Genomic DNA, 23,719 nt, shown 5'->3' on the forward strand with positions numbered 1-23,719 from the left:
TGTTGTTCCAACTGAAATAGTTCTTATTTTGTCACATAGTATTGAATTTCATCAACTTTTATCCTTATATTACAAAACTTTTTACTTTCTTAAAACTTGCACCATTGCGCTAAAAAATTCCAAGAAACACATGTTATCACTACAAGTACAGTTTTCAAGTTGAAGTAAAAACACGTTGCAATAAACAGCTCTTGATAGTTTACAGTTGTTTTGGTGAAGAAAATTTACATCAAAACTTTCTCTACTGCTGTTATGCAGGGGGTGCAAAAAAATATGGAAACACCAAAAACACAACATTGCCATGACAGCTATGGCGTAGAAAACCGTTGGCATTCAAAACAAACTCGAATAGTCTCGGATTGGACAAATACAGGTCCTGCGTGGTTTGCAAGGAAATGTTATACCATACTTTCTGGAAAATTGTGCCAATTTCAGGTAATGACGATGGAGGTGGCTAGCGTTCACGCACTGTTCTCTCCAAAGCAGACTACAAAGGCCCAATACTACTGAGACCTGATGTGTATTGTGGCCAGAGGAGATACGAAAATTCATCCTCGTGCTTACAAAACTAGTCGTGGACGATGCGGGCTGTGTGAACAGATCCCTGTCCTCTTGAAACGCAACATCACCTCTGGGGTACAAACATCGTACTACTGGATGGACCTGATCAGCCACAGCAGTCACACAATCCCTGGCAGTAATAAGATCTTGCAGAGTACCAATTGGGCCCTTGGAATACCACGATATGTCTGTCCAAACCACCACCGAGCCTCGGGCATGAACTGCCGTAGCGATGTTAACTCGACTAGAAGTTGGAAACAGTGTGAAACAAGACTCAACCGACCAAACGACACTCTTCACTTGCTCTATACACCGGGTATTATGCCTTTAGCACCACATTTACTTGTTACGGACATCTGCATCACTAGTGAGTGGTTTTGGAATTATATCTCGCCCTGCAATTTCGAACTTTTAGAGTTACCTTCGTGATGTTTTGTTGCTGACAGGGTTCGCGAATACGACATTCAGATCTGTAGTGACTTTGGCGTCTGTCGTCCTCTTAAATTTCGTTGAAATCACCTTCAATGACCCTCCTTCACGATCACTCAACACACACACATACTTTTGTCCTTGTTATGGCTTAGCGGCTGATGTTTTCTGCTTTCCCTTTATGCAGTATAAATTTTCGATACGGTGCCTCTCGAAACACCAAAAATCTCGGTTACGAATGACCGAACCATTCAAGCACCAACAATTTGCCCATGTTCGAATTCACTTAGCCCTCACGTAACGTACTCACAACTACATTGAACACTGTTCTGGCCACGTCTGACATATTGACGAAAAATGTTGAGGGAATTGCGCTGGCGCCGTTCGTGGTCAAATACAACATGGCAAATCTCCAGGCTTCACTAGCATCTGCGTTTACTTTCAAACAGTTATTTCTCGATCTGTTCAGATATTTTTGTCCAATCCCTGTATATTACACACATCGCACAACAACACAGGCCTGTCAGGTTGTACGACGTACATCCATAGAAGACATGGACGATGATAAGACTTAGTCGTGTGACATGCTCAGGGATCAGACATAATACATGCTGAGCATGAGAATGAATACTGATGTAACAGTCTCACGTAGCAATCTGTCACAGTTGGACTGCACTGAAATGTTACCAAGGGCTTGATTCATCAAAAACTATATCTCACACTCGTGGCAATGGTTATGACCGTCTGTCGAAGAGACAACAGAACGTCGTCTGCTTTTCCATTTTTCACTCATACCATTACGCTGATCTGTAGCATAAGACATGATGATGTAAATATCTTCGATTTTCTAATGCGATACATCCGTGAAAAACACATTAACCGAAATGACAGAGTCGCCTCGTCGAACAATCAAGATAGATAATTCCAAAACAAGACCCTGAAGCGAAGAATTTATTAAATATATATTAATTCCAGACTATTTTCGTTGCCATCAAAGTAAATATTTGTCCTAACAAATGTGACGTCCTTGGGTATTAGAAAACGGAGGAGGAGGAGGAGGAGATTAGTGTTTAACGTCCCATCGACAACGAGGTCATTAGAGACGGAGCGCAAGCTCGGGTGAGGGAAGGATGGGGAAGGAAATCGGCCGTGCCCTTTCAAAGGAACCATCCCGGCATTTGCCTGAAGAGATTTAGGGAAATCACGGAAAACCTAAATCAGGATGGCCGGAGACGGGATTGAACCGTCGTCCTCCCGAATGCGAGTCCAGTGTGCTAACCACTGCGCCACCTCGCTCGGTTTAGAAAACGGAAGGGAGAACGTGGAGGGATAATGATAAAACGGTTCGGTAGGCTGTATCCGCTCAGTATTTCCAGCTGTCGTCCTCTAGGTACAAAAAAAACTTCTACTTAATAACGTTTTCCACACTCATTTCACACCGCGTCAGTGTAAAATACGCTACGGTCGCAGGTTCGAATCCTGCCTCGGGCATGGATGTGTGTGATGTTCTTAGGTTAGTTAGGTTTACGTAGTTCTAAGTTCTAGGGGACTGATGACCTCAGAAGTTAAGTCCCATAGTGCTCAGAGCCATTTTTTGAGTGTAAAATATCACAAGCACAAAACATGGAAATTTTTTCGCATCATATCTCAGACGGAACATGGGCAGTCTCTCGATAGATTTAGAAGTGTGAGAAGCATCTATTCTAACACCTGTATCGTACCGCCAAACGATTTGCTAACGCTGCTGAATTCGGAACAGTCGGAGTGGACATTTGGATCGGCAGCGCCGAACGGTAGTAACTCGTTCGTCATTGTTCGCCCGCACTGCCCAGACAATTCAGAACTTTCTGCGGGAAAATCAGCACTAAAAGTGCATGGGGGACAACAGTAATAACAGAAAAATGTACATAACATGTGTAAGATCTTTACATTTTATGTGTTTTTTTCTAGTCAGTTCGCCTTAACTTTTGAAAATAAACTCAGACCAACGTACTCGCTTCCAACGATTTCGGGAATCAAATCTTTAATAGTCGAAAAGGAACTAAATATAAAACATCGTGGTCACTGCAAATTATGTTAGAACCTACTGCTGAGGCACTGTCACAAAGTCAGTGTGAGAATACACTCGAGTATAATATGACACAGCTGTCACCGAAAGTGTCATCTGTAGGCAGCAAGAAAAACTGTGTTAATCGTTATTTCGAAATTCGATAAAAATTGTAGCAGAAATCATTTCATGGCAATGGTCTTAACACCATACTCTTTTTCAGATTTTATAAAACAATAAATAACAGAAAGCTCTCATTTATGTTCTCCGAATATTGCTGTATAGTTACGGACGACTGCACGATCTTCTCGTCTGTCTCAGGTCTCTCGGGCATTACCCATAAAACGTAACTGAAACTGAGTAGAGGAAAAACTTTGGCGTCGAATGCCACAGGGCTTTCATTCTCCAGTGAGAAGAGTGTAGGTGTTAATTTTAATTTTATGTGTCATCTTGTTAATTTACTTACATTGGTACTTGGGAGACACCATTTCTCAGCTTTAAAGTATCATTGCGACTGCTCAGACTCTGATCTGACGAGAAATCTAGTTAGTTATCACTCCAAAAACCATGAAAACGAAAACATTGAAGGTTCCAAATATTTCGTAGTGCCTCCGTTACAGGACAACAGGTAACACAAGTCTTCCCTCTTTTCGTTTTATAAAACCTTTCCTCGGTCCCGGTTGGACCTCCGGTACGTGATCTATCGACCAGCAATATTTTATCTAACAGTGTTATAAACACCCCGCTATGAGACACTAGGCGCCTGTAAAACACAGCATTAGCTGCCGAAGCTTATGAGCCATCACTCTACAACATACGAGAGATCCTGAGGGTGCAATCGATACTTACTATAAAAATAGATGCACGTATATGTGTACGAACGTATATTCAACAACTCTTCCTATACCACTGGTCGGATTACAATAAAACTTGTTACACATATCACTGTCTCTCTGGAAAGATTCGCTGTGGAGGTAAGTACCTCCTACGTATAAAAGGGGTGGGGGTGCAAAACCAGAGGAACCCATCTCAACTCAGTACCAGTAACTTTTGTCATCCAGAATTTGAGAATGAGAACACTTACAGACTTGCAACAAACTTTATTTATAATTTCATATCTTTACGAAATATTTTCTTGCCGACGATGAAGTGAAAAAGTCTGTCTCTTACTACATTTTCGCTGTTCGTGCGATAAGACTGCTGCATGAAGCATTACATTTTAATTTATCATATCTTTATTACTAACTGTATTCACATGTACCACAGATCGTACCATCAAAATTGTGTCATTGTATAGCACATAGTACAGGAGATATGACGTCGAATACTGAGACGCACGAAAAACTGGCGCGTCATGCGCGACGTTTTATTGTTTTATTTTTTGCTTCTAACTACATTCAAACTATTCCGATAGTGAAGGGAGACGAAAATTTAATAGTCTTGGGGGACTGAAATTTGATAGTAGGAAAAGGAAGAGAAGGAAAAGTAGTACGTGAATATGGAATGGGGGTAAGGAATGAAAGAGGAAGCCGCCTGGTAGAATTTTGCAGAGGGCATACCCTAATCATAGCTAACACTTCTTTCAAGTATCGTAAAAGAAGGTTCTACACGTGCAAGAGGCCTAGAGACACAGAAATGTTTCAAATAGATTATATAATGGTAAGACAGAGATTTAAGAAACAGATTTTAAATTGTGAGACATTTGCAGCGGCAGACATGGATTCTGACCACAATTTATCGGTTATGAACTGTAGATTGAAACTGAAGAAGCTACAAAAAGGTAGGAGTTTAAGGAGATGAGAGCTGGATAAACTGAAAGAATCAGAGGTTGGAGAGAGTTTCAGAGACAGCGTTAGGGAACGATTGACACGAACAATAGGTAAAAGGACGTGGACTACTCGAATTCCTTGGGTAACAGAAGAGATATTAAATTTAATTGATGAAAAGAGAAAATGTAAAAATGCAGTAAATGAAGCAGACGCAAAGGAGTACAAACGTCTCAAAAATGAAATATACAGGAAGTGCAAAATGGCTAAATAGGGATGGCTGGAGGACAAATGTAAATGTAGAGGCATATATCACTAGGGGTAAGACAGATACTGTCTGCAGGAAAATTAAAAAGATCTTTGAAAAAAAAAAGAGAACCACCTGTATTAATATCAAGAGTTCAGATGTAAAACCAGTTCTAAGCAAAGAAGGGAAATCAGAAAGGTGGAAGGAGTATACAGATGGTCTACACAAGGGCGATGTACTTCAGGACAATATTATGGAAATGGAAGAAGACGTAGATGAAGATGAAATGGGAGATATGGTACTGCGTGATGAGTTTGGCAGAGCACTGTAAGAGCTAAGTCGAAACAAGGTCCCGGGAGTAGACAACATTCCATTAGAACTACTGATAGCCTTGGGAGAACCAGCACTGACAAAACTCTACCATCTGGTGAGCAAGATGTATGAAACACCCCTAATACCCTCAGACTTCAAGTCACGGCTACAAAATACTAACACAAATTCTTTACAGACGAATGGAAGAACTGGTAAAAGCCGACGTCGGGAAAGATCAGTTTGGATTCCGTAGGAACGTTGGAATCGTGAGGCAATACTGACCCTACGACTTATCTTACAAAATAGATTAAGGAAAGACAAACCTACGTTTCTAGTTTCTAGCATTTGTAGACTTAGAGAAAGCTTTTGACGATATAGACTGGAATTCCCTCTTTCAAATTTTGAAGGTGGCAGAAGTCAAACATACGGAGCGAAAGGCTATTTACAATTTGTACAGAAACCATATGGCAGTTATAAGAGTCAAGAGGCATGAGAGGGAAGGAGAGGTCGGGAACGGAATGGGATAGGGTTATAGCCTATCCCCAATGTTATTCAATCTGTATAGTGAGCAAGTAGTAAAGGAAACAAAAGAAAAATTCGGAGTAGGAATTAAAATCCATGAAGAAGAAATATAAACCTTGAGGTGTCCCGATGACAATGTAATTCTGTCAGAGATAACAAAGGACCTGGAAGAGCAGTTGAACGGAACGCACAGTGTCTTGAAAGGAGAATACAAGATGAACATCAACAAAACCGAAACGTGGATAATGGAATGTCGTTGAATTAAATCGGATGATGCTGAGGGAATTAGATTAGGAAATGAGACACTTAAAGTAGTAAAGGAGTTTTGCTATTTGGGGAGCAGAATAACTGATGATGGTCGAAGTAGACAGGATATGAAAAATAGACTGTCAAAGGCAAGAAAACTGTTTCTGAAGAAGAGCCATGTATGGAAGTGAAACATGGACGATAAACAGTTTAGACAAGAAGAGAATAGAAGCTTTCTAAATGTGGTGCTACAGAAGAATGCTGAAGATTAGATGGGTAGATCACGTAACTAATGAGGAGATACTGAATAGAATTGCGGAGAAGCGAAATTTGGGGTACAACTTGACTACAAAAAGGGATCGGTTGGTAGGACACGTTCCGAGGCATCAAGGGATCACCAATTGAGTATTGGAGGGAAGCGTGGAAGGTAAAAATCGTAGAGGGAGACCAAGAGATGAATACACTAAGCAGATTCAGAAGGATGTAGGTTGCAGTAGGTACTATGAGATGAAGAAGCTCGCACAGGATAGAGTAGCGTGTAGAGCTGCATCAAACCAGTCTCTGGACTGAAGACCACATTAACAACAATTCTGTTCACATTACATTTCACAGACTGTAGGCACATACACTGCTGAATGTACCTGCAATATTATATCACTGTAGAGGACCTAGTTCAGGAGATACGACATCGTAAATGTTGAACTGAGTGAAAACGAAACTGCAGAGCGAAATTAGCTAGAGATAGATGCGAAAAATGTGTACAAACACGTGTGATATATGTTAAATATCTGATATCTGTAAAATACTTTTGACTTGTGTGTCCATTCCAATCCCTCTGAGGGAAAGGAATGGAACTAACAAGACTGTGAATAAGGCCTGCTCGTCTTCGTTATGGATAGGATTTGCTGGTTTGTGATGACTGTGACATAATCGTTAAAGTAGGCCACAGATTGATTGATTCCGTTGTGTATTCAGAAGAAGAGCACAAATTTGTCTCGATAGTACCCTACCCTCTGTTCTGGGAAGCAATGAATTGAATGTGCAAAACCTGTTAATTTTTTATGTGTGTCCTGCCCTCCCACCTAAACTGATAAGAAGAACTAGAATTCTGTAACGTTCTTCGGAGCAGCTGATTAATAGGTACACCTCCTTAGCGAACGAACCATACTTCTTAGTTTTTTTGTTCACTTTCGATTCTTTTTTTACGTTTCTTTTGCAAGCCTTTCAATCAAGACGTAGACTATATGTACTGGAGTTCGTTCTGAAATATAATGTCTCCGAATATTTTACGTGAAAACTCTAAAAGATTTTTAAATAAAACGAGCTTTATTAACACTCTACATCCCTACCTTCGTGACTACGTACCTGTTTGTCAAGATGGCCACCCTAGTGACGAACATATTCCTTCCAACGAGAGACCATGTTGTTAACAGAGGATTGCAACTTGTGTCAGCAAAGCGGGAAAGTTGACACGTAATACCTCAATGGATATTGCGAAATAATAAAATATTCGGAGGCATTACTTTTCAGCACGCCCTCGTGTTTAGCACCTGCATGTCAGATTGTACGTACGTATCTCCTATTGTATCATGTTATTAAACCATAAGTGTCCGGCAGCACCAAACACGGTGGCACAGTTATTAACGGACTGGATTCGCACCCAGAAGAACGACAGCTCAAATACACGTCCCGCCATCCAGGTTTAGGTTTTTCGAGATTTTTCTAAATCTCTACAATCGCTACAGACAAATACCGGGACTGTTCCTTTGCAAACGGTACGGCCGATTTCCTTCCCCGTCTTTTCGCACCTAAGCGTGTGCTCCTTTCCCAGCGACCTCACTGTTGGCGGGACGTTAAATTCTAACATTCCTTCCTTTTCTTACTACTCCAAAAACATCGATCATCCATGTAACAGATGGTTTCAAGAAACAACTCACGGACTTCTTAAAAGAACACTGCAAAAATTCTCGTAGACAGAAAACCTTATATGCTGTTAAATTTTGCAGACTTGCCTTGAGTAAAATGTTGGCTATCATAGTTACTCTATGGCCTAACGGTCCACTTTGTGACGGTGCCTTGCACTATCTGGTGACAGAAACGCACTTACACTCTTTTTAAGAATTCTGAAAGCGAAAGTTGTTTCGTTAGAGCGCTTGAATACTGTATCTCTTTGTCACAATTGCGTTTATATATCTTGTAGATGACTTGCACATCCTTGGACGCAGTTAGAAACGTAAAAGAAAGAACTGGATATGGCCCACTTCAGAATTCCTCTTCCACTTTCTAGATTACATAAATTACTTCTTGACAAAGTCGCAGAAAAAAGTGAAGAATTTGGCTTGACTCTTAACGTAAGCAAGACTAAGTTCATGGTGATATCTAAAACACACCAACAAGAAAATCTTACAATCAATAGGGAAAGAGTCGATCAAGTACGTAAATTTAAATATCTCGGAACAATTGTAAATGAGGAGATTGAAAGCTCAGAAGAAATTAAATCGAGAATAGGACAGGCCAGAAGTATCTTTAATAAGATGAAAAATGCATTCTGTTCGAGAGACATTTGTTTAAACACAAAAATGAGGTTGCTAAGATGCTATGTATTCTCAAAATTACTATACGGAATGGAAGCGTGGACATTGAAAAAGAAGGACATGAACAGTTTAGAAGCTTTTGAAATGTGGGCATATAGAAGAATACTTAGAATTAGTTGGGTGTCGAGGACTACTAATCAAGATGTCCTAAGAAGAATGGGAAAGGAAAAAGAATTAATTAAAACTATTAAAGTAAGGAAGCTACAATATTTAGGCCATGTTATTAGGGGAGTAAATTACAAAATATTGCAAATAATACTAGAAGGGAAAATTTGTGGGAAGAGAACGAGGGGTAGAAGACGGACATCCTGGATTGACAATTTAAAAAATTGGTACAACTGCTCAACGTCAGAACTCCTTAGATCAGCCAAATCAAGATCAGAAATTGCCATGATGACAGCCAACCTTCTTAGAGGAGACGGCGCATGAAGAAGAAGATACATAACTAACATTAGTTTGGTTATCAACTAGCAAGAAATTTCAGCTTTACTGGTTACTGAATTTCTATGACGTCCTATTCAATGATGTGGTGTAATAGTTAGGAATTTGTACAGTCGATTTGGAATTCATTCAAATTACAGGTCTTGTTACACACTAACGCAGTTAGATAGTAATGGCGATAATTTATACATCGAAGAAGCAATGGCTGTAGTAAGAGAAAGTTTCAAGAGTGTGATTAAAATTTAGGTTGAGAAAATATCAGTGGCAAGATTCGCTTATGGCGTTGTTATACTCAGTGAAAGCGACAAAGAATTAAGGGATCTGTTTAATTTGAGTCACAGTCCAATGATTACAGAATGCCGGCCGAAGTGGCCGTGCGGTTAAAGGCGCTGCAGTCTGGAACCGCAAGACCGCTACGGTCGCAGGTTCGAATCCTGCCTCGGGCATGGATGTTTGTGATGTCCTTAGGTTCTAGGGGACTAATGACCTCAGCAGTTGAGTCCCATAGTGCTCAGAGCCATTTGAACCATTGGATTACAGAATGTAGATTCAGACTGAAGCGAAGAAAGACGAAAGTAATGTGGAGTGTCAGAAATGAATTTAGTGACTAATTTAACATCAAAATTGGGACCACGAAGTAAACTAAGTTAAGGATTTCTTATTTCTTGGAAGCAAAACCTCACATAATGGACGAAGCAAGCAAGGCGTGAAAAGCAGGCCAGCACAGGCAAAGAGGGTAATCCTGTCCAAGAGAAGTCTGTTAGCATCAAACATCAGCGTTATTGTGGGGAAGGAATTTCTGAGACTAGGAATTCGGCTGGGAAGATTTGGGATTGGATCACCGTAATGGAAGTATTGGGGTCCCCATATAACTGCTTCAGCCGTCATCGTCTTTAATACATAACTTTCCTTTATTAACGTCAAATAAGTTTAAAAACACAATCAACAACAAAATTGACTGAAAAGGCTTTAGAAAAATGATTTTTAAACAGCTGCCACCAATTACGAGTCACCAGTCATTAACTTTACGACAAAAGTATAGAATTTTAAAACAATTAACTACAGTTATCAAAATTCACTCAGCAGTTTCTTAAGTAAATGATCTTAAAACACCTACCAGCAGTTATGAACCCCCTGTCCCTCAGTAGAGAGCAAGGACACAGAATTTTATAAACAATTAACAGTCAACGAATAGTTAGATGCAGTTTACTATAATTTTATGATCAGATTTTAGGCAAATGATTTTTAATCAGCTGTTATTAATTATGATCCACTGTCATTCAGCAGACAGCAAATGCAGAGTTTTAAAAATAGTTAACAGTCACTGGATAAACAGCTACAGTTAGCCAAAATTCACTGATCAGATCTTAAGCAAATTACTTATAAACAGCTGTCATTAATTATAACCCACTGTCTTTCTGAACACACACAAGGAACAGAATTTTAAACCAGTAAACAGTCACTGAATAGGCAGCTACTGTTAACGAAAATTCACTGATCATATTTTAATAAAATGACTACTAAACAACTACTATAAACTATGAACTCACTGTCGTTTAATAGACAACAAAACACAGAATTTAAAAAAAAAATTAACGGACGCTCAGTAGGCATCTACGATAAGCCAAAATTCACTGAGCAGTTTTGGACCAAATGACTTTTAAACAGCTGTTATTAATTATGAGTGGTGGTATCATAAAGTCCACAGGACAGGGAAAGTGGGGGGGGGGGGGCAAGGGGAAGAGTCAGAGGTAAGGACAAATATGGAAGTTACTTATCTTGAACGGGATAGCTGCCGTCCTTCCACCCCTTTAGCGTCCAAGACACCGGACCGCCTTCACTAGCGTCGAACCGTACAGAAACCGCTTCGCAGGGCAGTTGATAAACGACAGTCAAAACAAGACTCGGTGCTTTCACAGGGGCCGATACGTTCTCTCGTGCTCCATCCAGAACTCCAAACCTCTCGCGATCCCGCCCAACTCGCTCCACACACCACACATACACACTGCCCAAAACCTTCCTGCTTCGCAGCTTCTGTCCCCACCGATGGCGCAAGCCGCGTACCTCCAAAGTTATCCGGACAAAGATAACCGACGAGGGGCTAATCGAGTGAAGATCGTGTCCGTACGGCTCATTATAGAACGATGTTGAAAATTAAATGAACTGATTAGATACGGAATGAACCGATTTTCTCCAGAATCAGTGAAGAAAACAACACATGGAAAACACTGACACCATCAAGGGACCAAATGACAGGACATGTGTTGAGGCATCAGGGAGTAACTGCCCTGTTACCAGAGAGAGGTGTAGAGGGTAAAACGTAGGGGAAGACAGAGAATGTAATAAATTCAGCCAATAATTGAGGAGGTATGGTGCAAGTGCTATTCTGAGATGAAGAGGCTGGAAGAGAAGAGGAATTCATGGGGGGACGCCACAGGAAACCATGACCTTCGTTTCAAGAAAAAAAATAACAAAGAAAAAAATACGAACTTGGAATAGTGTATAGCTGTGACGAAAAAACAAAATTATTTGAAGGTTATATTTTTTAGATTAGCTTTCAAACGGAGGTTTCAATTGCATTGATAACAGCAAAACGGCATAACGGAAATTCCTGATTAAAGAAGATCAGACAGTAGCTTTCGCAGGATAGCTACTGTGGCACAGTGTGTAAGTTCGTCTATATTCTCTGTAGAAACACAAGAGTCATGCCTCTCTGGCAAGAGAAGTAGCTGGCACTGAGGGACTAGCCAGCCATCAGTTATATAATCTTCCAGTGCTGCTGTTTGCAGACACTCAGACAAAACCACGTCATTGTCACCTCTGCATAGGGCACTTACTATCCTCTGCGAGTGGGATCCTTTTTCGGTGTCAAGGCACCAGTATGCGGAGCCTACGATGTACGACCCTAGAGAAGAGAGAACCCGATTTGCTCAAGAGAGAGAGGGTCATAATTTGACATCAGGCAAGCTAAGTACATAGATTGTATCCACGTTTTCGTTCATCATCCCGTCTTGTTTCCAGTATTGGGAGGGAACACTTAGCTTCAATATTAAGCTCTTTTTTCAAAACACACATTCTTATTTTAGAAGTTGTCAAACGTTTCTAAGTGGTTACAATTTTTCATTCCCTTCTTTTCCTGATTAATTTTCTACGCGTAATTTAATTTAACCATATACAGATTCAGATAAGCAACTAATGATGCCAGTTCACATACACAGTCTCAGTTTTCCATAAAGTAGAGAAGAATCGATTACACTACCTGTCGTTCGTATTTAGGGAGACGAGCAGTTGGAAACCGTGTCTCGCTATGCAGACTTAAGTTTCCTTAACCGAAAAATCCTCGAGATTGACGAAATTTTACTGAAGCTCGGAATTTAGAGCGGACTTGGAGACGATATTAATAGTTTCCACAGCGAAACTCTGTTTCAAAATGTAGCAAAAAATCCAAAGAGATTCTGGTCATACGTTAAGCACACTAGCGTAAAGACAATCAATACTTCCACTTCGCGATAGCGATTGTAATGTTACCGGCGACAGCGCCACTAAAGCGGAGTTCCCCGAAATTCCTTCCCCAAAGAATACAAAGTAAAAATTCCAGAATTTCACTCAAGACCTGCTGCCAACATGAGTAGCGAACAAGTGGCGTAGCTACTCAATTCATTTAATAAAGGCAAGCCTTCCGGTCCATATTATATACTAATTAGATTACTTCCAGAATATGCTGATACACTACTTGCCATTAAAATTGCTACACCACGAAGATGACGTGCTACAGACGCGAAATTTAACCGACACGAAGAAGATGCTGTGATATGCAAATGATTAGCTTTTCAGAGCTTTCACACAAGGTTGGCGCCGGTGGCGACACCTACAACGTGCTGACATGAGGAAAATTTCGAACCGATTTCTCACACACAAACAGCAGCTGACCGGCGTTGCCTGGTGAAACGTTGTTGTGATGCCTCGTGTAAGGAGGAGAAATGCGTACCATCACACTTCCGACTTTGATAAGGGTCGGATTGTAGCCTATCGCGAATGTGGTTTATCGTATCGCGACATTGCTGTTCGCGTTGGTCGAGATCCAATGACTGTTAGCAGAATATGGAATCGGTGGGTTCAGGAGGGTAATACGGAACGCCGTGCTGGATCCCAACGGCCTCGTATCACTAGCAGTTGAGATGACAGGCATCGCCGGCCGAAGTGGCCACGCGGTTCTAGGCGCTGCAGTCTGGAACCGCAAGACCACTACGGTCGCAGGTTTGAATCCTGCCTCGGGCATGGATGTGTGTGATGTCCTTAGGTTAGTTAGGTTTAACTAGTTCTAAGTTCTAGGGGACTAATGATCTCAGAAGTTGAGTCCCATAGTGCTCAGAGCCATTTGAACCATTTGACAGACATCTTATCCGCATGGCTGTAACGGATTGTGCAGCCACGTCTCGATCCATGAGTCAACAGATGAGGACGTTTGCAAGACAACAAGCATCTGCACAAACAGTTCGACGACTTTTGCAGCAGCATGGACTATCAGCTCGGAGACCATGGCTGCGGTTACCTTTGACGCTGCATCACAGACAGGAGCGCCAGCGATGGTGTACTCAACGATGAACCTGGGTGCACGAATGACAAAACATCATTTTTTTCGGATGAATCCAAGTTCTGTTTACAGCCCCATGATGGTCGCATCCGTGTTTGGCGACATCGCGATGAACGCACTTTGGAAGCGTGTATTTGTCATCGCCATACTGGCGTATCACCTGGCGTGATGGTATGGGGTGCCATTGGTTACACGTCTCGGTCACCTCTTGTTCGCATTTACGGCACTTTCAACAGTGGACGTGGCATTTCAGATGTGTTACGACCCGTGGCTCTACCCTTCATTCGATCCCTGAGAAACCCTACATTTGAGCAAGATAATGCACGACCGCATGTTGCAGGTCCTGTACGGGCCTTTCTGGATACAGAAAATGTTCTACTGCTACTCTGGCCAGCACATTCTCCAGATCTCTCACCAATTGAAAACGTCTGGTCAATGGTGGCCGAGCAACTGGCTCGTCACAATACGCCAGTCACTACTCTTGATGAACTGTGGTATCGTGTTGAAGCTGCATGGGCAGCTGTACCTGTACACGCCATCCAAGCTCTGTTTGACTCAATGCCCAGGCGTATCAAGGCCGTTATTACGGCCAGAGGTGGTTGTTCTGGGTACTGATTTCTCAGGATCTATGCATCCAAATTGCGTGAAAATGTAATCACATGTCAGTTCTAGAATAATATATTTGTCCAATGAAAACCCGTTTATCATCTGCATTTCTTCTTGGTGTAGCAACTTTAATGGCCAGTAGTGTATAAAAGCTCCGTACTTCACTATCATATACATCCGCTCGCTGCATGAAAGATCCGGACCTAAAAGATGGAAAGTTGCTCAGGTCACAGGAAAGAAGTAGGAGTAATCCGACGAACTACAGACCTGTATCACTGACGTCGATTTGAAGCAGGATTTTATAACATGTACTGCATTCGAAAATCCGCCTCGGTAGCTGAGTGGACGCCGGTATGGTAGCTCCGCGTGTTCGGTCAGAGGGCTTACCTACCCTCTGAAATAAATTAAAAAAAAAACAGAAAAACTGAGTGAACGGATCAACGAACAAGCTGAACGTGTGTCACCGTAAGTCCGCCACAAACAAATTCAACGAACAATACAGAACAAAATAAGATAACGAAAAAACGTAGTGGCCAGCGCGGCCCAATGCTGTGCAAAGGGGCCTGGGTTCGATTCCCTGCTGGGTAGGAAATTTTCTCCACTCAGGGCCTGGGTGTTGAGTTGTCTTCATCATCACATCGTCCCTATCGTCGCACAAGTCGCTGAAGTGGCGTCAAATCAAAAGACTTGCACCAGGCGACCAGTCTTCCCGACAGGAGGCCCTAGCCACACGATATTTCATTTAATTTTCGTTCCAACATTATGAATTACCTCTAGGAAAACGATCTGTCAGAACAGATGCAGGAAATACCATTCTTGACAAGCAAAACTAGATCTTTATTCTCGCGAAATAGTGAGTGCTATTGACACAGAGCCTCAAGTTGTTTCTATATTCCTAGATTCCCAAATGGCTTTTGACACAGTTCCTCACAAGCTGTTTTTAAACAAATTGCGTGCCTGTAGAGTATCGGATCTGTTCTGTGACTAGATTCATCATTTACTATCACAAATATCACAATTCGTAGTAATTGATGGAAAGTGATCGAGTAAAACAGAAGTGATATCTGGAATCACCCAAGGAGGTCTTACAGGCCATCTGCTGTTCCTCTCTATATAAAAGGATTAAGAGACGATCTCAGCGGCCCTCTTAGATTGTTTGCAGATTGTGCTTCATTTAGCGTCAAGTAAAGTAATCAAAGAAACAAAACTATTTACAAAATGATTTATACAAGATATCCATATGCTGAAAAAAGTGGCAATTGATCTTAAATAAAGAAAAGTGTGAGGTCATCCACATGACTACCAAAATGAATCTGTTAAATTTTTGATACACGATGTTACTGTGAATTCAACTACGGGTCTAGGAATTGCAATTATGAAAAACTTAAATTGGAATGATCATATAGACAATGTAGTGGGGAAGGCAAACCAAAAACTGTGTTTTATTGGCAGAACACTTAGAAGACGAAACAGGTCTAGTAAAGAGGCTGCATACACTGCACCTGTCCACCCCCTGTTCGAATATTGCTTTGCAGTATTGGATCCGTACTAGATAGCACTGATGGAGGATATTGAAAAAGTTAAAAGACGGGAACCTCATTTTGTATTATCGCAAAGTAGGGGAGAGAGTGTCATGGATATGATATTCGAGAGTAGTAGGAGTAGGGTGGCGTCAGTGCATTTGGTTAATGTGGGTTGTCTAAATCAGGGGCAAGGATGCACTCAGGGGCAAACCGATTGTTCTCCTATGACTAACAGGTCATTAACCTACTGTTCTGCTAACAGGATCCTTCCTTTTGATTTACAGGCCATTAACCTATTGTTCCCCGGCACCTCCACTGAGCCCTCCCCAAAAACCCTCAGGAAATCCCCAACCCACCCCCTCGCTGATGCAGGTACACTTTTAGCTCCCAGTTATTCGAATAGCCTCCTCTCATTCTTATCAATTGACTGACAACTTAATTAAATTTATCAATTAATTAACCTCTCCCACTCTGGTAAACCCCAACATCCCTCCTTCCCCCTTTCCCTGCCCCACCCACAGCTGGAAATTAATGGCTCTGCGGCGGAGAGAAACGATCTCATAACAGGAAATTCAAGGGTATATTCTTTATTTATAAGAAATTCAGTTTGCGGGGTTGGATTTCTCTTGCTCATTGTTCTCTGCTGTTTGGGAAGATGCAGGACTTGTAGGAAGTATTTCATCAAATGCTTTCCTCATTTTATTCCAATCGTGCAAGGAATACTGTCATGAAACACCTATGACATGTAATTACACTGGTAAAAATTTTTCAAGCGCGAAGCATGGACCATCCACTGGACAATGCAGAATGCCACCACACACGCTGCCAGTAGTCAGTGTGCACTGGCAGCCCCTACAAATGCGGCCATCAGCTGCCGAGCCACGTGCAGGAGTCCATTCATGACCCGCAAGCATGAGGCTGTGGCATCCCTTTCACACTTGACACCTGAGAAATTCCTGTCGAAACAAGTGTATTCCTAGCCACCAAAGCTGACGCATAGCTTTCATAGCTGTGGGTCCAGTACCTATAGAGATGTTTGCATAGAGGCTCACCCTCTCAGATGCAGCTAAAAGGTTGTCACTGTTACACTGACGTCACATGTCTATGTAAATAACAGCCAAGTCTCCCTCTGGATGTACTCTAGAAATCTGATGCGATGCATTCAGAAAACATTTACGAAAATATCCCAGAATAACACAGGTTGCATTGTTGCTAGAGATCCTTACGGGATAGCCCGTTCGTCACATGTTACGCTGTACTGCCTTCAACATACATCTCAGAAATGGTAAAAATTCTCACCACTAAAAGCCTTCATCATGTCTGTGCATGGTTGCGAAAACACCATTTATCATAAGAGCATTCTTGTTATTTGGGAAGAGAGCACTGTCTAAGCACAGATGGGAAATTCAGATGTGGATTTAACTTAATACTTAAAAATCAAATTGGACACCATTAAAACTACATCTAAAAGTATATGCTAAAGTTAATAAAGACTTGGTACAAGAATATCTGCTTCTCTTGTTCGCTAATCTACCAAAAATCCTAAGATATTTCCTAAATATAACAATCCATGGGCATGAATTTCAGATGTGGAAAGTGGGTAGCTGAAGACCTTGAAAAGTAGTTGAAACTAGGTAGCTGAAAGTACAGTGAGCCTCTTTTCGTACCTATATGAAGAATTTAGCTGTCAGTGCAATATGGCGACCGATACATCAAAGGTTTGCCACTGAAAGTCTCGTCTGCAGAAGAGAATGGCGGACAGTGCTGCCACACCGGCAGTGTCAGTAATTTGGCGGTTGAATTCAGGAAGAGCTAACCAGAATGCTCCATTCACTCACAAGAATTCCTTTGTGCTGAGACATGCTAGCCTCTACAGACTGGTTCCAACAGGATAGGGGGAAAGTTATCTACTTAAAGTTCTGAGAGTAATGTGATGTCTTGTTTGTTCAAGTGTTCAAAGACAAGATGAAGCGTACCATCCATCCCTGGCGGGATTGTGACATTAGGACATGTCCACTGTAGGTCAGAGCTTCGAATTCTGTTTGTGAAATTGTTCTGAATTTCCATCTGTGCTTAGACAGTGCTCTCTTCCCAAACAACAAGAATGGGTTTATGATAAACGGAGTTTTCGCAACTGTGCACAGCCATAATGAAGGCTTTTAGTGGTGAGAACGTTTGCCATGTCTGAGACGTATTTTGAAGGCAGGACAGCGTAACACATGATGAACAGGCTGTCCCACTAGGATCGCTAGAAAGAATGCAACTTGTGTTATTCTGGGATATTTTCATAAATGGAGGGAGACCTGGCTGTTATTTACATAGACATGTGACGTCAGTATAACACTGTCAGCCTTTTATCTGCACCTGCAAGGGTGAGCCGCACCTATGAAAGCTATGCGTCAGCCATGGTGGGTAGGAAAGCACTTGCTTCGACAGGGATTTCTCATGTGTCAAGTATGAAAGGGCTGCCACCATCTCATGCTTGTGGGACCTAAACAGACACCTGAACATGGCTCGGCAGCTGATAGCCACGTCGTTCCTTTGTGGGGCTGCCTGTACACCCTGACTCCTGGCAGTGTGTGTGGTGGCGTTGTGTGCAGTCCAGTGGACAGCACATGGTTCACGATTGAAAGATTTTTACCAGTGTAATTACATGTCATAAGTGTTTGATGATGACATTCCTCGCACAATCTGAATATAAAAAGTAAATCAATCAATGTGATTACTCCAGAATGAGATTTTCCCTCTGCATTGGAGTGTGCGCTAATATGAAACTTCTTGGCAGATTAAAACTGTGTGCTAGACCGAGACTCAAACTCGAGAGTTTGAGTCTCGGTCTGGCACGCAGTTTTAATCTACCAGGAAGTTTCAATGTGATTACTTCTTGCACGGCCTGCATATTTCCTAACAGCAGACAACAACGAATGAGAGAAATCCAACCGCACAAACTGAATTTTTTATAAATAAACAATATACCCTTGAATTTCCTGTTATGAGGTCCTTCCTCTCCATCGCAGAGCCACCAGTTTTCAGTTAGGGGAAGGGTGAGGAGAGGGGGCAGGAGGGATGGGGATGTTTACCAGAGAGGGAGGGGTTAATTAATTGATCACTTTAACTAAGTAGTCAATGATATTGAGAAGAATGAGAGGGGACTATTCAAATAACTCAGAGCTGCAAGTGTACCTATATCAGTGAGGGGAGGGGGTGGGTTGGAGGTTTCCTGAGGGGTCAGAGGGGAGGAGAAGGAGAGGGAGAGGTGGGGAACAATCTGTTAAGGAACTGTCAATCAAAAGGAAGGATCATGTTAGCAAAACAATAGGTTAATGACCTGTCAGTACAACAGGTTGACCCTGAGTGCCTACTAGCCCCTGATGTAGGCAACCCACACTAACTAAATGCACAGACACGGCCTATGGCCCACTACTTTTAAGTTGTGATGACAACCAGTAAAACAAAGGCATTTTTCATTCCAATGGAAATTTTCCACGGCATTTCAATATACTGTGTTCTGCTCCAAGTGCGAGGATATTTTGTGAACACCCACATACATAGGGAGAAATGATCATTGTAATAAAATAAGGACGTCAGGGCTTGCACAGAAAGATTGAAATGTTCGTTTTTACCATGTGCTGTTAGTGAGTGGAATGGTAGAGAAATAGTGTGAAGGAGGTTCGATGAACCATCTGTCAAGCACTTCAGTGTGAATTGGAGAGTAGTTATATAGATATATATATCGGGTATCATTTGAGGTGAATAGAGGGTTAAGGTTCTAGCAAACAATAATAGTTTACTACTTCTTTTCTGGTTGGTGAAGAAAGTGTTCTGACTCTAAATATCATTCAGTCGACCAATCTTCAGTCTATAGTCTTCCTTCCTTGAAGCAACAATGGAAGGATCGTTGATATTGCGCATCCAAGGAAGCGCTGTCCAAATAATCAACCTCCCGTGTTTATTTCCATTCATCGGAAAAAGGGATACTGACTCGGATTCATTTCACATGTGGCGAAGTATCAGATGCTAAGGGGAATTGTTCCTACAAAAACTGTTGAATAAAGAAATAAAGACACTTATCCTAAGTCCCACTGACTGCTGTGGCTTGAATTGTTACCTTGAATAAAATAAATATTTGTCTCCAAGATCAAATCTTTTCCCAAACTGGTTCCTCCACGGTTACTGACAAAAATTTATTTAAAATAACGTTTGTCTAGGGGAGATGAACAAGTCACATAAGACTCATCCCTGGGGAAACTAGATCTACATAAATGTTAATTATTTTGCCATAGGTATCTTAGGATGTAGGTAGGTGCTTAAATATACGAATATACAGTATGCTGAACTGTTTTTAGATTTTCTCATGTGCATAATTAATGTGTCTCACATATAGGCCAACTTCTACAGCTTTTACAATTACATTTTACTTTCATTTTCAAATCTTCTGTTAATTACTAAAAGCCCTTAATATATGTAAATGTTTATAAATCGGAAGGGACAATGGTTAAGGTACAGCTGGAAGAGTGGTTTGAGTTTTGTACTTGACAAAACAGTTGGAGGTGTGGAAGTGCTTCCCAGTGTATGAACAGGCGCCAACAAGAGAGGTGGCAGCCTCTTTACTGCAGGAGCTCTTCATAACACAGACGGCAGACAGCAGAAGCAGATAGCAGGGCCGTACCAGAACAAGGCTGGCCACACAGCCTGCTCACACATACAGTGACACGGAAATACTTGTTGCACGCACTGTAACACACTCTGACTGTCTTGTGTTTACTGCAGTATACAGTCTAATATTTAAACTTCTTATGTTTCAGGTTCCTCTGGTGGACCTGTATCGTCCTGGATCGGTAAGACCCATTTTAGCTTTTTACTTTTACTTTTACTTTACATTATCCATAGATATTTCTAAGTACTTTACCTGGTCACAGGTAAAGTACATTCCTTTTGATTACATTCCTTTAGTCATCAAAATTAAACGAGTATGTGGACTTACTCTGGGGCCCCAAGTCCCTGACTGTACCAGATGTCAAAGAAATGATGATATGTCCCAGGACGATGTAGGCTTCAGGACTTCAGAATGTGGTTTAGGCCACTACTGGCAAAGGATATCTTCTTCACATACATTTGCAGCAATCCTTGTGTGTATACAAGTGCTGTATCATACGAATTTGTCTAGTGCAGAAGGTTGTAATGAAGCTGTGTAGAGTGTAGAGGTGACTTTGTGTCCTTGATGGTGAAAGAGGAAGTGACAGCAGATATCAGAGCTAACTTCTTCTTCTCCAATATAAAACCAGAGGGCAATAAACATGATGTCACAATATGACCAACGAACCACAACTGACCCTTTTGTACCCAGTAATTCAACATGTCTCTGCAGAACGCCTGGGCATTGAAGCCAGGGCACAGACATATAGTCTGGTGACCAGAGAGTATGCAACACTAGGTCTGAACATCAGTCTGATGGAAACCTATGGAAACATCTTGTATGATTAGTAATTATACTGAAAAGTCATAGACTGAACGCCTGCACATCCTGTTCATAGCTACAGCCGCAGAGGCTGGTTCCAAAGGCGTGTCCAAATTCTCTGAATCTTCATGTATGTAACATCTATATAGGCAACATTTATAAAATTATTAACAACTTTTTGTCTTTTTGGACCCGGTTTATTTTCCAGAGAAACACAAATACATCATACAGTTTTATTTGGAATGAGAAGCTCCTACGTGGAAATGAGCTATACAGATCTCTACCTGCCCTGTGGTCCTCCCGCCCACTGCTGGATGGAGTGTTATTGTATCTTTAAAAACAATGCTTTGTCTAACAGAGAGAAGATTCTGCGAAGTCGAACTGCTACCACAACTGGAGTAGATCAGCTGGAGTTAGCTCCAAGACATAAACATCTCACTCAATGCTCTCCCAGGTGTACTTAATAGGACCAGTGTCATATGACATGAAAACTTACACAAGTGGCCTCATGTGTGTGGAGTGTTCCTCAAAGCATTCACACTTAACTGACAAAAGTAATGAACTGAACTCCTGAAACTACAAGTCAACACTGGGCGCTAAAGATGGTGAAACAGATTTACATAGTTACAATCAAACAGTAGGTTAAGGTACTGATGTCCGGGAGAAGATGATAGTACTGCATCAAACACCTCTTTTCATCCAGCGTACTGAACATGTGGCTTGAACGAATTTGATCACTGCCATTGGTGTGCACCAACTTATATCGTGACACGTTATTCCTGATGTGTATTTTCCAAGCTTATAGGGCAAATATTCTTCCGATCTCCAACACTTTGACCACTGTCGGCAATTCAGAGTACACTACACACCTCTCGATAAGATAGTTGGGACTGAGCGAGGTGGTGCTGTGGTCAGACACTGGACTTGCGTTTGACAATACAGAAGTTCCAGCTCCATCCCTCACAAACCTGTCTTAGGGTTTCGGTGATATCCCTAAATAGCTTACGGTAAATTTCTAGATGATTCCCTCAGAAAGAAAGCAACCAGTTTCCTTACCTGTCCTTCCCCATCCTTTCCCAATCCAACCTTGTGCCCAACCTGCAGCACTCTTGGCATCAAGGGGACATAGAACCATAACATTTTTCTGGTGCCCACAGCAATTTCGGTGCTTGTTTTGTGCAGTGAGTGTAGGTACACATGTGGAGCAATGAATTGTCTGCCACAGGAATATGGCGGTATGGCTTTTGGAAGGATGCTGTCGTCCAGCATTAAAACGGCTAATAGTCACTGCATTATTATCCATCAATCCACAGTCACAAGCCACGACAGTTGACAATAAAAAAATTACAGTGTAAATACAGTGTTCACATGTCGACAAAAGGCTGTAGAGGTAGTCATTTTCCTCGAATCAGTGCTGTGTCCTCACAACATCAGCTAAATGGTGACATACGTACTGATATCGCAGAGCTTATGCCATGTATGCTCTTCTGTTCAGTACATCCCAACCATGAGTTCCAAGTCGAGTGGCATGATTTATTTTGCTGTGTCCAGAGAGTAAGTTTGAATGGAGTGTCATTCTGTGGACCCAAGATGGCAGACAGCCCAGATATGAGACTGCTGTGAGTGCCACTGTGATCGAGCTAGTATCGAGCATGTATGGTGGTATAATGAGTCAGCTGTAACTAGAGGAACCAGCAATGTCTTCCAGCACGATCACCAATTTTTAAGAGGCCAACAAGCCTACAGCGAAGAACCAGCGGCCAAAATGTCATGGTGGCTCATGTGTCCATACTGTGGGGTGGACCTGAAGACGTTGGAGTTACTGAGCAGCTACATGGAGACGAATGTGTAGGTTCTGGGCAGAATTGTTCCTGAGGGCCTCAAGAATTTGATGCACTACACTTCTGTCACCTGAATGTCAATACAGTCTGTGAGGGGCATGGCCGCTGTGTGGACACAACAACTTGGTGGAGTGGTTGGTGCCTGTTCACAACCAGATGGACAGTGATCCCAGTTGAGGCAGAGAACCTGGCTTCAACATATCAAGAGGAGCACTAACTGAGAACTTTTGCAGCTGACAGTTGCATGCTGGTGACTTTATGGTTGGTACAGTATATTGTGTGGTATACTAGCTGTACATTGTGTACATCTGATAGCAAAAGCATTCCACTTGCAAGTCTGTGGTTGTTGTGTGACAAGGTGTGGTTGGTTATTGATTGCACATAGAAGTGTGGGAGTGTGTGCAGCGAGTGAGAGCACTTCAGTTTGTTAACTACATGATGTGAGTGTGATTAATTGTATTGATCCTAAAATGTTAGCTTAAATTATGCTGTGAACATAACTCTCTTGTTGAGACTATTCTGCTTGAAATTC

The sequence above is a fragment of the Schistocerca cancellata genome, chromosome 9, assembly GCF_023864275.1.
Source record: "Schistocerca cancellata isolate TAMUIC-IGC-003103 chromosome 9, iqSchCanc2.1, whole genome shotgun sequence".
Lineage (NCBI taxonomy): Eukaryota > Metazoa > Arthropoda > Insecta > Orthoptera > Acrididae > Schistocerca > Schistocerca cancellata.